This window comes from Callithrix jacchus, chromosome 9 (genome assembly GCF_049354715.1).
Source record: "Callithrix jacchus isolate 240 chromosome 9, calJac240_pri, whole genome shotgun sequence".
NCBI classification, from domain to species: domain Eukaryota; kingdom Metazoa; phylum Chordata; class Mammalia; order Primates; family Cebidae; genus Callithrix; species Callithrix jacchus.
In genome coordinates, this window is record NC_133510.1 from 77,431,123 (window position 1) to 77,449,317 (window position 18,195).

An 18,195-nucleotide genomic window follows, 5' to 3' on the forward strand; every position below is an offset into this window, starting at 1 on the left:
TAATTTTAGAGCAATTCATGCTATGAAGGAAATGGTCTAAGGAAGATTGCCTGGGGAAGTTCGTTTTTAATTGTGTGTGAGGAAATACCTTACTGAACAACTTAGAACAGAAGGAAAGAGCTACTCAATTTCCCCTGTGGACAAAAAGGCTGAGTAGATAAGTGTTTGGCTTATTTATTAAAAAAAATAAAAACAGAACTAGGATTTAGGTTCAGAATTTCTTACTGTTCTTCTGATTGATTTTCAGGATAATCATGAAATGTGAAATGAGAAATAAGAAAGAACTTGTCTTAGGCCTTTAGTTCAACAAACTGTCTGACACTGCTCTGTTGTATATTCCCAAGAGATGTGCTCTTAGAGCTATTAGTCTGATGGATGGTCTTTCCCTATCTAGAATATTTATTTTAAAAGAATAAGCTCATTATTTTTCTTGGTCATAGCTGGTTAAAGATTTACAAATTCTTACTCTCAATTTCTAAATATTTAGGTTGGTTCAAAAGTAATTGTGGTTTTGACCATTACTTTTAATATTTTGTCACCACAAGAGCCAGGCAAGTCACTACAAAATTACGGCAGAGTTTTTCCTTTGCGTTAATCATAGTTAAGTCATCTTTTCCCAATATTATATATTAGTTTCCTTGATTGAGAATGTAATAGAGAATTTTCACTAACTCTTCTGAGTGTCTTATTGCTACAGATGACTAAACTCATTTACTTAGTCACAAATATGTATTGAGGGTCCACTATGTGTCAGATAGATGATAGGAGCTGAACATAGATAAATAAACAAGCTGGAAATTTTCCTGATTTCATAGCGCTTGCACTTTTGTTTGTATACATTGATTTTGTTAGTATTTAAAAAAAATGCTTTGATTTTGTTTCCACGTCTATAAGCATGCTTCTGTGATTTAGAACACAGAAGTAACACTTAATTCCACATAAAAGTATAAGCTTAGAGATTAGAACTCTGCAAATCATTTACTCAAATTTCTCATTATAGATATCTGCAACTGAATCCTGCTATAAAAGTTCTTTTAAAGCCATTTCCCCCAGAGTGATGAAACTGGTTAGCAACGATGATGAAAATAAATGTTTATCATAGTAGTCACAAAATGTGATTGACTTTTTTCTTCTTTCAAAAAAACTAAACACTGACTTCATATACATTCTTTTGAAAAACGTAATAGAGATTATGACAGTGTATTTAAACACCACACTTAAGCAACACAAATCAGCCATATTCCTTCCTCTCACACATCATTATGGATTAGAAAGATACTCAGGCTGCGGTGTCTCCACTGCTTACAACAAGAGCTTAATATTTACAGAAACATACAGTAAAGTTGGTAAACAGAAAATTTAAGGAACCTCACAAAGAGTGCATATATTTAGTCTAAGAACGTTATAGATATTTTGTGTGAACACTGTGGTAAAGTTACAATAACCTGTAATAATTCCCATGCTTAGAGCGGTCTCAGTGAAGTGTAACAACCTTCTTGGCTGATAACTTTCTTCAGATGTAAATTTCAAATGCAACTACCCTTGGAATAAGCTGCCTTCACAAGTAGAGCTTCTTGACATCTGATTTGTGGCCAAAAGCAAAGAAGATGAATGAGCCAGGCACAAAGGCACTGGGCCTCTGAATTCATGAGAAAGGACAGAGCCTGGGAACCAAAGATAAGCTTCAGCTTCTCACAAGCTTCTCTGTTGAGTGGTATGCTGTCTGCTGGAGACCAATTAGGCATAAATTCATGGCTAATGAAGACAGTCATCTACACTCTTCACCCTTCACTGTAGTCTGGAATAATGTGACCTAACAGACTGCTAGAAGAAATGAGAATTTTAGTACCTTATCATGTATGTAGGCTAAATACGATGTCTCTTTGCCTTTTTTCTTCCTAGCTTATTTTGATGAAAGAGTTCATGCTTTACCATTGGTAGATTGTGTCAATTGGTTTCTGTAAGTTCATAAGAAAGCTTTCTAATTGGTTTGTTTACTATTTAGTATCTATTAGAGAAATTATATTTCACAGGCATTTTAGCTGAAAGCAAGGAAAAGGAAGACAATCTTGCAAAACATGCTGTTTTAACTAAAAATGTGTTTAATTTGTCATGAATAGAAGATTAATAGAAGTGTTTTCTATTCCTAAATTCCAGCTGTAAATAAAACTCCTCAATCTATATCTTTTATCTTTTCTACCCAAACACAAATGAACAAATTACACAACAGGCTTTTTTTTTTCTTTTTAAATATATTTGCCACTTGATTTTTATCAATATGATAATTAGTTGAAAAATGTTTCTATTTTTGTCTTCTCTAAACAATAACATAAATGCTAATGTTAAAAATTAAATTCTATGTAAGAACTTAAATATTCAGTCATATTTTTCTCTATGCTAATAAAGTCTAATTAAATATTATGACCATGAAATGCTCTAATTATTTGTGATTTCCTAATTAAGCACAAATTCATTAAGATTTTCCTGTAGAAAGAAGTATATAATTCTTTATTGTTAGCTGTTATTTATTCATTCACTTATTCAGTATTGTTAGGTGCTAATTCGATCAAGTACTATAAATGTTCCTTTCCTAAGATTAATGAAAGGATTAAATGAATACTAACTACACATCACTAAATACTTAGCATTCTTATTAATTATCATGTGAGAAAAATATGGAGATAATGGTCTCTTACTCCAGTAATTTAAAACAAAATTGAAAATCCATGACTAACCACATAAAATACAACATGAGATATGGATAAAAAAGTCCCTACAAACTTCATGTAGATACATGGATTTTCTATTTTTAATCTAATACTTTCAAAATGCAGCAAGGGAAAGCAAAAAGTCATGAAGAAAATCAGCATCCAAAATAGCCTCATTTTCATCTTCGAGTCGTGGATGATATGTATCAACTGAGCTATAAATGTCTAGGATGTGTCAAGGTATCTGAGGTTCTTATCTATTTTATGAACCTCAAGAAACTGCCAAAAACGTTGGCTTTTCAAAGCAGATTGGTATGGATTGTAATCTTTGGAAAAATTGGCATCGTTGAGAAAACTCATACTTGGTATAATCAAAATTGTTCAGGTTGTTACAGCTTTGAATTCATTATAACATAAAAGTGCTAAAAAACACCAATCCTGAAAAATAATATCATAAATTTAACTCAAGCATTCCTCGTGAACTTCAGAACCACGAATCTATAACTACCTAGTGGACTCTTCCAAATGACGTTCTCTGGTAATCTCAAGCTCAATACGTCCAAAACGGAACTCATTTTGCATATGGTTGTACTCTTCTGTGCTAAAATCCCAGTGAATGGTCACCATGCACCTAGTCACTAAAGCCAGAAACTTGGAAGTAATTTTGAACTCTTTATCTATCCACATTCAATTAGTTATCAACTTCTGTTATGTAACTTCATAAATGAGTCTCGATTCTCTACATTGCACTCCTCTAACTCAGGCCACCATTAAATTTCATCTTGAGCACTGCTACAACCTCCTCATTTTGCTCACTGTCTTCCATTCTGAACTTTTTCAGTTCAGCCTTCACACAGCAGCCAGATAAATTTTCCTAAAACCCACATAGAAATGTGACATTTCTCTGTTTAAACCTTTATGGCACTTCCTATTGTCTTTTGGAAACACACACACACACACCCCTGTATAACCTGTTTATCAGATTCTGTAAATGAATTCTTTCCTTCATTTCTTATATATTCTATCACTGCTCCAAAACAAAGTACACTGGGTTTCATCTAAGGGGACTACAATCATTTTTTTCTAAGGTTGTATGCACTACTGTAAATGATGATTATGTATTAAGTCATAAAGTCAAGTTAGTAGGTCATTCTTAATAATTTTAAAATGAAAAAATTAGAATTTTAGTAATAAAATAGCACAAACCAGAAATATGTTTTGTCACATGTGTGTACATACAAAATGTATATATTAAGCTATTTAAACATTTTTTAAAATCCTATTAATTAATATGTACTTAATCACTTTGAACTGTATATATCTTTGGCTTCAGATGGCCACCACTACAACTATCATCAAACACCTTCTTGAAACATATCTTCTTTTCTGCACATCTTTGCCCAGATAAATCCCATTCACCATTTAAGTGTGAGCTTTTCTCTTACCTCCTATATGACCTATACTGCCAACTCAATAGTATTGTTGTATCCTATTTATATATTTGAATTTAAATGATGATATTATTGTTTTTAATTTTTTAGTTTTTTTATTTCAATAGTTTCTGAGGTACAGGTGGTTTTTTATTACATAGAGAAGTTCTTTAGTGGTGGTTTCTGAGATTTTAGTGCACCCATTACCCAAGCAGTGGACACTGTACCCACTGTGTAGTCTTCTGTCTCTCATTCACCTCTCAATATTACCCACCCACAACTCCTCAAAGTCCATCATATCATTCTTATGCCTTTTCATCCTCATTGCTCACTCCAATTAGAAGTGAGAACATATGATATTTTGTTTTCTATACTATATTTTAATTTCCTATTTATATTAGATTATAATTTAAGGATGTGGACAAATGTATATTCTTATATTTTAATGTATTCCTACTATCTTTTATGGCACCTGGCACATTATTGTAACTACTTAATAAATATATGCTGAATGAATAAATAAAATTTCTGAAAATTCTGGCTCATCCATCCTTTCTCTTTTTCTGTTCTTGAGTCATAATATTCCTGTTTTTCGTAACATACTCTATATCTTCATTCTTTGACTATTTAGAGCATAATGGTATTTTCTTATATTTTCACATTAAAAATTTCTAAAGGAATAATTAAAGTATTTCAAATTTTTCAATAAAAATATGACCTAAAATAATTTACATTTGAACTACAGCTTTTCTCAATTTTGTAAGCATTACTGGCATGCATATTAATCTTCAGGGTCATAGTGTAAAATTTTATGAATCATTAAAGATGTGCACATGTGTGTAAAGAGATAAAGGAAAAGAAAATAATGTTACTCAATATATTAATACTGTTAATTTTGTGTTGTTTTCTGAATGACAAAAATAGACAAAGTACAAATAAATGAAAATTTCTGATGTAATACAGTTCAAGGTGACCCTAAATTCATGAGTTACAGAATATATTTAGATGGTGCTTCTTTCTTGCTCACTGTATACATTTTTCTAATTCTTGATTGCAAAAAGCAGATGGATAATGTTAAGACTTTATTTTATGGGAAATCAGACATTATAAACATAGCTCTAAAATATGTTTTATTTATTTAGAAATGTGCTCATTTGAGATGTGACCAGAAGGCAAAATTATTTTGCTGATATTTCAAACTACTTACTACTCTAAACATATAAAGTGATGTAAGTGGCACCGCCAGATGTGACTAATTATCACAAAAGCACTTCCTTAATCTAGGATCTGGAAAAGTCTATAGCTAAACAGTTCTTATATTTGATATCTGATCCTCAATTTACACTGAAAGCTGTTACCAAGAAAAAATTAACACAACTGTAAAAATAATACGCTCCAAAATCTAAAGGTAGAAAGACCCCAGTTATGGAGACAAAGATTAAGTCTGTTATATTTATAATTTAATATTACTTGAAGTTTAAATTGGAATTGGGATGCTAAAATATTAATAGCAGATGATTAAAATTTTGGAGAATATATCTCTTTACAGAGTTCTTTGAACAGATATTGTGTAGAGATTATAGTCCATTAAAAAAAAGAAGAGATCTAAATTTAAATTTACCATAAAATTTAAATTAAATTAATAGTTATTCTGGGTTTAGTTATCATTAAGACTTTTTAAGAAAATAAATCTAAAAATAGTAGCAATTACTATGTGCTCAAGGTCTTTTGGCTTTATCTGTTGTTCCGTATAGTATCTGTTGGTTCTTTGTGCCATTCTCTCCCTCCTATATTGTCTCTGCACTACAGGATTAGAAAACCGCATTTCCCAGATGTCCTTGCCAGCTGGATTACTAATCTTGTCTGAGATTAGAAGGGAGAAAAAGATGGGAAGAAGATGATGATACTTCTGCCTCTGGCATTGGTGAATAAACCCAGGCTCCTGTAACATATGTTATAGTTTTAGCCTGTTCATAGAAAGGAATGTAGATTTTGGGTTTCTATGAGCTCCCTGGTCACTTTTCAGTAGTAATAATGGCAATTATAACAGTAGCTGTTCCAGCAGCTGTGCTCCAGTGGCATCGTGGGGAATGTGGCCATTTATCTCCTCATTCTCAAGGGTAGTAGCAGCATTCTGCAGTTGCTATTAATGTGTCTGGGTAAGGCCCCTGTTGTTTCTCCAACCCTTTCAAAACATTTAAATCCAATTCCTTATACTGATTTCTAGTTTATTTTTAATACCTAGAGTAGCTTCTATTAATAGCTTATTGTAGTTTCTATTAACTGGACATATAAGAATAAACATATATTGACTCATTTAATCTCTACACAGTATTTTCTAAGAGAGTTATTTTATTCACTCCATTTTACGGATGAGGAAAGAGAGCACAGAGTGATCCAATAACTTTCCAGAGATTAGCCATCTGTTTCTAGCATCTAGACTTTAACTGCTATGCTATGCTGGTTAAACCAAATGCCCTTATTCTAATACTAAGAGGTTTGTTTCAACAAGATTATTTGCTGGTAACCTTGAGACTGTGAATTTATATTATAGGAGTCTACATTTTCTAAGAATTAGAGAAAGTTAAGTTTGTATTTTACAGATGTGAACTATGCTTGTCCTAGGCAGTCGAATTTGCTATATTACTTTAAATAATCAATTTCTTTGACCTCACAATTCTGTTTCTTTTCTTTGTTTTAGCAGCTTTATTTTTATGTATTTTTTCTGTCAGTAGCTTTAGAGGTACAATGATTTTTGGTTACATGGATGAATTGTATAGCAATAAAGTCTGGGTTTTTAGTGCACCCTACATAGCCGCATGGTATATATTGTATTCAACAGGTAACTCTTCATCCTTCACTCGCCCCCTCACACTCCTTCTTTCTGAATCTCCAATGTCCATTATATCACTCTGTATATACACAGTTTAGTTCCCCCTTATAAGTGAGAACATTCAGTATTAAGTATTTGGTTTTCTGTTACTGAGTTGCTTCACTTAAGGTAATGATCTCAGTTTCCATCTAAGTTGCTGCAAAATACATTATTTTCTTTTTTTTTTATGGCTATTTTCCATGGTTATATAGACCACATTTTCTTTATTCACTTTTCAGGTGATAGACACTTAGTTTGATTCCCTATCTTTGCAATTGTGAATTTTACTGCAATAAACATATGTGTCCTGGTATCTTTTTGATACAGACTTATTTCCCTTTGAGTAGATAACCAATAGTAGAATTGCTGGATCAAATGGTAGATCTACTTTTAGTTCTTTGAGAAATCTTCATACTGTTTTTCATGGAAGTTATACTAATTTACATTTTAAATTCCCACCATATATAAAAGTTCTTTTTCTTTTTTCCACATCTGTGCCAACACATATTGGTTTTTTGACTTTCTGCTAATGGCCATTCTGGCTGGGGTAAGGTGGTATCTCATTTTAGTTTTAATTTGCATTTCCCTGATGATGAGTGATATTGAGCATTTTTGTTGGTCATTTGCAAATCTTTTGGGAAATCTCTTTATTCTGGATGTAAGTTTTTGTCGCATTATGTATTGCAAATGTTTTTCTCCTACTCTGTAATTTGCCTTTTCACTTTGTTAATGGTATCTTTCCATAAACTTCCACTGTTCTCTTTTAATTTAATAAAGTATAATTTATCAAATTCTTCCTAGTTTTAATGTTTTTCTCAATGTTTTTCATGTCCTATTTAAGAATTTTGTTCACATTTGGCAGAAACTAACTTGAGAATCCTGAAAAAAAATTAGCATCAAGGAGGAGATAACCTTTATTCTAGTAAATGCTTTCTTGTATTTATATTATTTCTTTTTCCGTTATTTTTATAATGCTTTAGGATAGCACTGTGCCATAGAACTTTCTGAGATGATAGATATGTTATATATATTCACTATCCAATATGGTGGTCATAAGTCACATGTAGCTATGAGACTTTGAAATATTGTAATTCAATTGAAGAAATGTATTTTAAATTTTACTTGATTTAAATTACATCAAAATTTAAATAGCTACATGTGGCTAATGGCTACCAGATTGCACACAGCTTTAGAAACTTGTAACAATTTTTTTCCAGTTGACTACTATTATCTTTTGTGAACTTGTTTGCCATTTAATTTTATCACCAATTTAAGAATAAGGAAACAGAGGCACATAGAGGATAAGTAACTTGTCCACCATTGTAGTACTGTTAATGATTAGAGTCTGGAATCAAATCCAGGTCTATCTAATTCTGGTCTTGTTTTAAAAACCATGAAGAGGCCAGGCACAGTGGCTCATGCCTGTAATCCCAGCACTTCAGGAGGCTGAGGTAGGTGGATCACCTGAGATCGGGCATTCGAGACCAGCCTGACCAATACGGTGAGACACCATCTGTACTAAAAATACAAAAATTACCTGGGTATGGTGGCATGCACATGTAGTCCCAGCTACTCGAGAGGAAGGAGAATTGCTTGAACCTGGGAGGCGGAGGTTGCAGTGAGCCAGGATCATGACACTGCACTCCATCCAGCCTGGGCAACAGAGCGAGACTCCATCTCAAAAAAAAAGAAAGAAAAAGAAAGAAAGAAAAAGAAAAAAACCCTTCAGGACTTATATAAAATAAAACCATCATTAATTTTGAGAAGAGCCAAGATACTGTCTGAAGACACAGAAAACTAGTTAAATGTAAACAAAAAATAGTTTAAATAAAGTTTTGTACTTATGCTTTAAAACACCTAATTAGTACCTTATTGTAAATAGTATTTTCTAATGATCTGAATAACATGAATTAATATAGTTAGAAGTAACTTATAATAGTAGCATTATTCTCCTGTTTATCTTTTCATATATGTGTTTATTATATTCCCAATGTGTTTAGAAACTGTAAACCTCTGTGCTCAGTTTCAAGTCAATAATAACTAGTCATTTTCATTTGGAAATATGCAGTGGTTTAAAATTAAATCTACTTAGGCCCTTCTACCCATCAAAACTATTTTTCTGTCTTTTCTTCCTTTTGTAATTCTTATCTTAGTGAGCACTATCCATATAGTTTCCCATATCAGAAACCTTATAACCTTGTCTCACCTACTTCCTGGACCATCTGTTTTTTAAACATCTCTTGTGTTTTTCTCATCTCTCTCCAACTTCACTGCCATAATATTAGATGAGGACTTAAATTTCTTTTTTTGTTATATTGTGAGATTATTCTAACCTGTTTTTTTATGCTAGTTTTGCATTCTTCCTATTATTTGTCATCATGTTCAAAGACTAGTACTCTAAAATTTAAATAACAACATGCATTCGACAAAATGTTTCCTATATATATTGCATACCCAGTAGGTACCATGCTGCCTATAGAAAATACAGCCATAAGCATGAAACTTAAATTCTCCATTAGCTACTAGTCAAAGTCCAAACTTATAATTGCATTTTATAATCTGCCTAATTCTCCTATAAAATCAAGCACCAATTCCTACCTCTTTCCTCAGAGAATATTCCTCTCCATATATTCTAATTCCCACAAGAAGTTTTTCTATTGCATTATGGGTTTTTGTGCCTTTCGAATTTGTCGTGTACTTTATATTGCCAATAATGCCTTTACTTATCTCCAAAAACAACATACAGCTCTGTAACAACCAATCATACTTCAAAATGTGTGAACTTAAATATTCAAAATTTGTGAACCTAATGTTATTTTTTTTGAAAATCTCAGAGACAGCAAACTACTTCCATGGTAACTGGATCGACAGCAGGATTTTGATATGCATAATTCAGAGAAGTTTAATAGTTTGATATGTTATTTCCTTTCCTTATTAAATAATGATAAATCAGTAACATTCAGTAGGCTCTTGTTTTCTGTTAATTTTGTGGAAAACTACAACTTTTACATTATGTGGTTCTTTTTTTTTAATACTTCAGGTTCTGAGATACATGTGCAGAATGTGCAGGTTTGTTACATAGGTATATACATACCATGGTGGTTTGCTGCACCCATCAATGTGTCATTTACATTAGCTATTTCTCCTAATGCTATCCCTCCCCTAGTCCCCCACCCACTGACAGGCCCCGGTGTGTGATGTTCCCCTCCCTGTGTCCATGTGTTCTTTTCTTTTTTTAACTTTTAGGTTCAGGGGTACATGTGCAGGTTTGTTATATAGATAAATTGCATGTCATGGGAGTTCGGTGTACAGATTATTTCATCACCCAGGTAATAAGGATAGTAGCTGGTACGTAGTTTTTTGATCCTCACTTTTTCCCTACTCTCCTCCCTCAAGCAGGCACCCCTGTCCGTTGTTTCCTTCTTTGTGTCCATGTGCTCTCATTGTGAGAACATGCAGTATTTGGTTCTCTATTCCTGTGTTAGCTTGCTTAGGATGATGGCCTCCAGGTCCATCCATATTGCTGCACAAGATATAGTCTCATTCTTTTTATGGCTATTTTTCGTGGCGTACATGTACCATGTACCAGATTTTTTTTTTTTTTTTTTTTTTTTTTTGAGACAGAGTCTTGCTCTGTTGCCAGGTGCCAGGCTGGAGTGCAGTGGCACAATCTCGGCTCACTGCAACCTCCGCCTCCCGGGTTCAATCAATTCTCCTGCCTCAACCTTCTGATTAGCTGGGATTACAGACACGTGCCACCATGCCCAGCTAATTTTTGTATTTTTAGTAGAGACGGGGTTTCACCATGTTGGCCAGGATGGTCTTGATCTCCTGACTGTGATCTGCCCGCCTCGGCCTCCCAAAGTGCAGATTTTCTTTATCCTGTCTACCATTGATGAGCATTTAGTTTGATTCCATGTCTTTACTATTGTGAAATTGAGGAGAATTCATATCATACATGGAATTGTTTACTAATAATTTTTCATATTCTAGCAAACTATAACATATCAAAAAGTAACAAAATAAACTTGAGTGTTGTTGACATGTTTGGGACTTCACTCTTAAAGGTGACTTGCATTTACTTTTAGGTGTCCAATTTTAAATGATATCCTATGTTTCATTGAAAAGAGGACTTAAAATGAGAATAATTATGTATATAACAGGAAAATGCCTAGAAAAAAATAAGCAGAAATATTAGCATATACATAATGTTCTATTTCATTTTAGAGCTTTTATTGATTGAAGGAAAATTAAAAGGAAGAAAACACAAAGAAATGATGTGGTTGTCTTAGTTAACAACTATTATCTTACATGATTATCTGTCCTTCCCATCTGCTGCTACATTTAACAACTTGTGGGCATTTAAGAAAGAACCACTTTGGATATAATATTTTACACTCTCTCTTTATTAATATTATAAACAGAAAGTATATAATATTATAAACAGAATGCATAATTCAGATAAGTTTAATAGTTTGAAATATTATTTCCTTTCCTTATTAAACAATGATAAATCTCCATTTATAATATTAATAAAGAGAGGATGTATAATATTATATCCAAAGCAAATGACTTACTTAGGTTTTTTGCTTTTACTTTGTCTAATTGATTAAATCCATTAAACATACAAATTTACAGACCTTGAAATTAATCATATACTACTAACGTGTTTGCCTTAAAATTAATTTTCCAATTTTAAATAAGCACTTGAAAATATAATTAATCGTCCTGTATTTATTATCAACAGTGTTTATTGCTTGCTCCCATTAGATCACATATTTAGCTAATTTCTAATATAAATTTAGAAAACATGATTCTCATTACCTTTAAAGAAATTATAGTAATGAAGAAACAGAAAAAATAACAATTAAAATAAATTCTGATAGCTGTGAAATATATTAATTGTAGAACATTAATAATTACAGTATATAGAGTATCTCTTTATGTGTCCAAACTGTACTAGTATTATTTCATTCATTATTATTGAGAATCTTATGCATTACTTGTTATTTCTAATGACCAGAGTAAGACTTCCAATGTAGCAGAGCCAGCAAAAAATGCCAGTCCTATTTTCTTTCAGAGCCTGTATTCAGAGTGTGTATTTTACATGTACAGACGAGAGGCATCTAACCTAACCAACAAAGTCATTCCACTATGCCTTGAGAAAACGTCAGATAAATACTTACATAAGAGAAGGTAATGTAAGGTAGGTACATGATGCACTGGAGAACTATTACTATTTTATTAAGGCTCTAAAATGAGAAATGTCACAGAAATGGAATCTAGAGAAAGTAGGAGAGTAACCATGAATGACTTCATATGCCATTGTTCACTATTAGTGTCCTGTGTTATATATTTTGTGTTTGAATTCACACACCTCATTCTTTAAACTGTAATTCCTGATCTTTACTGTATTTAGACATATGATATCAGCCTTCTCAAAACACCTGTACCAACTTACATAGGAAACTTTTTGCAGGTACTTTTCTTGGTGATTGTAATTAAGTTTGTCTGTGTTCACTTTGCCAACAGTAAGCTACTGACTAATCATTCTCTTTTACTTGCTGTATATTAAATAATTAAATCAAACATAAAATGTTTTGTCTTTTATTGAAAAGGCAATGTGTTCATAATTCTTTAAGAAAGAGCCATTCTGTTTTGATTTAAATAGTTTCTTGATTATTTTTGCTAGTAAATATGTAACTTGTTTATTTTAAAAATAAAACCTATATAGGTATTTTTAAATTCTACAGGATTATTTTTCATACCAGTGTTTTGTGAACCTTCTTCATATAAACTTTAAATGGGAGACACTGTTAAGACATTTCAAACTGTTTAAACTCCATTGTATTGTTACTTACTATTCATTTATATTGTTCTTTTTTTCCATTTGTATTGTTAATATTTTTCTGTAAATATCCAGCAGTTATTTAGTTTAGTTCTCATGAGTTTTGCCAATTTTTTTAGTAACTGAGTCTCCAGTAACAGCAGAGGGAGCTCACAGTGTATAATTTAGATGATTGCTAAGTTACATATATTTGCTTCAGTGGTTCAATGTCAGGCTCATAAAACTAAAAGGTTTATTTTATCAAGGGAATTTGCATAAATAGGCAATGGCAGATATAATTTATGTGCTATGCTTTATAGCAATAAAATATAGAGTAAAATAAATTTGATAACTTCATTATATATGTATTCATGAAACTAGAATGAAAACTAAACTTGAATCACTTCCAAGTGATACAATTACCCTAGATTTCTGTCTCACTGAAATCTCTTTCCTGAGCTCCAGATTTTGATATCTACTCAGTATCTTTCCTCAGATGTGTAATAAACATCTCATTCAGTCCAAAGGTAATCTTCCCTTTCTGTCAACCTGCCTCTCACAGTCTTCCCCATCTCTGCTGAGGATAACATTATCCTGTACTGCACAAACAAAAGCCTTGGATTCACCTTGATGTCTTTCTCTAAAATCTTAGGTCTCACCCATCGCAAAATTATTTTTGTTATTCTTTCAAAATATTTGAGAATCCAACGACTTCTCAAATCCATATCAATATGGATTCTACCATCCATCATCGTTTCTTACTTGGATTACTACAAGGCCCTCTTACAGAACTTCTGCATTTTTCCTTGTAACTTCCACCCTCAGTTCATTGTCAGCACAATAGCAAAAAAAAATCTTTTAAAAATAAAACATCTGTGTGTCACTCCTTTCTTCAGAACCTTCCAGTGACTCTCATTTCACAAAAAATGAAATCCAATGTCTTTTCAATAGCCTACTAGGCCTAGTACGATCACTCCCAAGAGAAACTCTTAGAAATGGAACTCTTAGCAGAAAAAAGTAGAATTTGATTGACACGGGGTGGGGGGTACCTAAGAGAGATATTGGTCAAAGTATACACACCTTCAGTTAGACAGCATGATTAAGTTCTGGAGATCTATTATAGAGCATGGTGACTGTAGTCAATAATAATGTACTCTATACTTGAAAATGGCTAAGTAGATTTTAAAAGTTCATATCACAAAAAGTGATATTTGTGAGGTAATGGATAGCTTAGTAAGCTTCATGGATAACTTACTTAATTAAATCCATTACGGATTTACTCATTCCAAAATGTATACATATACAAAAATGATGTTATAGTCCATAAATAAATACAATGAAAATATTTTTAAATAAATGAAACAAATTTTTTAAGAGGTACCAAAAATTCAGTAATCATGCTAAATAATACTTAATGCAATGAACTAAAAGTCAACATCAAATACATAACAAGGAAAATATCAAAAATTTAAATATAAATAGGTTACTCTTATTAATTTATAAGCCGATATTATTGTGCAACTGGAGCAGTTGTTTATTATCAACTCTCTTTTCCTGGGTCTGGGCAGCTGCCATCACTCCTTGCTGGACATGTTTATGAGAGTTCACAGTGTTGTGAAAATTGATTTGGCACCTCAGACTTACTGTATAGATATATCTATTCTATAAACATATATATAATACATAATACATAAAGGTATATGTGTATAACACATTATGCATAGATAGAGGTTGACGCAGGCAGACCTCCTTTTATTGCACTTCACAGCTACTTTTCAGCTTGAAGGGTTGTGGCATCCGTGCATGGAGCATATCTATTGGTGCCATTTTTCCACAAGCATGTGCTCACTTCATGTCTGTGTCACATTTTGGCAATTCTCACACAGTTTAAATCATTATTATATTTATAATGGTTCTCAGTGATCAGTGATCTTTGATGCTACTATTGTAATCGTTTTGGGACACCACTAACTATATCCATATAAGACAGCAAACTTAAATATTTTGTGTGTTCTGACCGACTGCTCTGCCAATCAGTTGTTCCCACATCTCTTTCCCTCTCAGATCTCTGAGGAGACACAATATTGAAATCTGGCCAATTTCCCCTGCAATGGTCTCTAAGTGTTCAAGTGAAGAAAGAGTCATAGGTCCCTCACTTTTAAAAAAATTTATTATTTATTTATTTGTTTGTTTGTTTATTTGTTTGTTTGTTTGTTTGTTTGTTTATTTTAAGACGGAGTTTCGCTCTTGTTACCCAGGCTGGAGTGCAATGGCGCGATCTCAGCTCACCGCAACCTCCGCCTCCTGGGTTCAGGCAATTCTCCTGCCTCAGCCTCCTGAGTAGCTGGGATTACAGGCATGAGCCACCGCTCCCAGCCCAGGTCCCTCACTTTAAGTCAAAAGTTCTAGGGCCCTTAAGAATCGTGCTAAATCTACTCTGCCTATGTTCCATTAAACTAAGTCAAAAGCTTAAAATGAATACCCTTAAGGAGGAAGGCATGTCAAAAACCAAGATAGGCCAAATGCTAAACCTATTGTGTCAAACTGTTAGTCAACTTTAAATACAATAGAAAAGTTTTCAAGGAAATTGAAAGTACTGCTCTAGTGACCATGCAAATGATAAGTAAGTGAAACTGCCTTTTTCTTAATAGGAAGAAAGTTTTAATGGTCTGAACAGAAGATTAAACCAGCCACAGTATTGCCTTAAGCCAAAGCCTAATCCAGAGCAAGGTCCTCTTTGAGTCTTTAATGCTGAGAGAGTTGAGGAAGCTGCAGAAGAAAAGTTGAAAGCAAGCAGAAGTTGGCTCATGAGGTTTTAGGAAGGAAGCCCTCTTCACAACATAAAATCGCAATGTAAAGGAGCAAATTTCGATGAAGCAGCTGCAACAAATTCTCCAGAAGATCTACTTAAGATAATTGATGAAGGTGACTATGCTAACAATAGATTATCAATGTAGATGAAACAGCCTTCTGTTGGAAGAAGATGCCATCTAGGACTTTCATAATTAGAAGTCAATGCCTGACTTTGAAGATTCAGAGGACACATTGGCTGTCTTGTTAGGTGATAGTGTGGCTGATGACTTTAAGTTAAAGCCGATACTCATTTACCATTATGAAAACTTTAGGCCTTTTAAGAATTATGCTAAATCTCCTCTGCCCTTGCTCCATAAATAAAACAGCAAAGCTTGGATGACAGCATATTTGCTTACAGCATGGCTTACTGAATATTTTAAACCCACTGATGAGAGCTGCTGCTCAGAAAAAAAGATTTCTTTTAAAATATTAGTGCTCTTTGACAATATCCCTAGTCACCGAAGAGCTCTGATAGAGGTATACAAGGAGATTAATGTGGTTTTCATACCTGCTAACACAAAATCCATTCTGAAGCCCATGGTCAAGTAGTAATTTTAGCTTTCAAGTCTCATTATTTAAGGAATACATTTCAGAAATAAGTGAAACACTTTCTGGAAAGGATTTAATGCCATTCAGAATATTTGTGATTCATGGATGGAGGTCAAAATATCAACAGGAGTTTGGAAGACGTTGGTTCCAAACTTCATGAGTGGCTCAGGAGTTCCAGACATCAGGGGAGGAAGTCACTGAAGGTGTGGCAAAAGTAGCAAGAGAACTATGATTAGATGTAGAAACTGAAGATGTGACTAAATTGCTGCAAACTCATCATAAAATGTTAATAGATGAGGAACTGCTTCTGAGGGAGGAGCAAAGAGTGTTTTATTCACATGTAATCTGTTCCTGGTGAAGATGTTGTCACTGTTGAAATGACCAAAAGGTTTATACACTATGTTGATAATACAGTGGCAAGATTTGAGAAGATTGACTCCAATTCTTAAATTCTGCTGTAGATAAAATGATATCAAACAGCATTGCATGTTACAAAGAACTCTTTCATGAAAGGAGGAATCAACTAATGTTATAAACTTTATTGTTGTCTTATTTAAAAAAATTGTCACAGCCACTTCAGCCTTCAGCAACCACCACCTTGACCTGTCAGCCACCATCAACATCAAGGCAAGTGTTGCTACCCACAAAAAGATTATAACTTGCTGAAGGTTCAGATGATCTTTAGTGTTTTTAACACTAAAGCGTTTTTTAGTTAAGGTACATATGTTGTATTTTTAAACCCAATGCTATCGGGTTTAACTTAATAGATTACGGAGTAGTGTAAACATAATCTATTAATAGATTACAGAGTAGTGTAAACATAACTTTTTTAAGAGCTAAGAAACCAAACAATGTCTGTGATTTGCTTTATTGTGGTGGTCTAGAACCAAGCACACAGTATCTCTGAGTTATACCTGTGAGTGTGTTTGTGTGTGTGTGTGTGTGTGTGTGTGTGAGAGAGAGATTGTTTCAGTAGGGGCATATATATAGGGAGATGTATGTTGTACACACATTATATACATAGTGTACATATAGAGTTATGTGTTATATATATGACATATATCTCCATATATGTATGTGTCTTCCCATCTCTTTCTCTCTCTAATTTAATATATATACACACACTCTTTCTCTCTACTTTTATATATATATATATATACACACGTTTTCTTACATATATGTAAATATCTATATATACTTCCATAGCATATATCTACATATATAAATTCTGACATATAAATTTGCCTATATATCTTCATATATATCACTGTATATATATATATTTATAGCCATATATATGTGTATATATATGTGTGTGTATATATATGTCACTGTATATATGTATATCTTCATATAGATCATTGTATACATATTTGCACACATATAGACAAAGCTTTAATGTATAGTTTATATATAGCACATACATGTATGTGTGTATACAGTCATATGTCTCATAATGTTTCAGTCAACAAAAGACCTAATCTTAGTCTCATACGAATGTAATGGAGCAGAAAAAATTCTATCGCCTAGGGACATCATAACTGTTGTAACTAATGTTCGTAGTGCAATGCATTCATTACTCAAGTGTCTGTGGTGATGCTGATGTAAAAAAAAGCTATTGAGCTGCTGGTTATATAAATATATAACACATACAATTACACATAATACGTAATACTTGATAATAATAATAAATGACTATCACTAGTTTATGTATTTACAATGCCATACTTTTTATTGCTATTTTACAGCATACTTCTTCTACTTATAAAAAAATAGTTCCATAAAATAGCCTCAGGCAGGTCCTTCAGGAGATATTCCAGAAGAAGGCATTGTTACATTGGAGATGACAGCTCAATGCATGTTATTGCCCTTGAAGACCTTCCAGTGGGACAAGATGTGGAGATGGAAAACTGATATTGATTATCCTGATTCTGTACAGGCTTGGGCCAATATGTG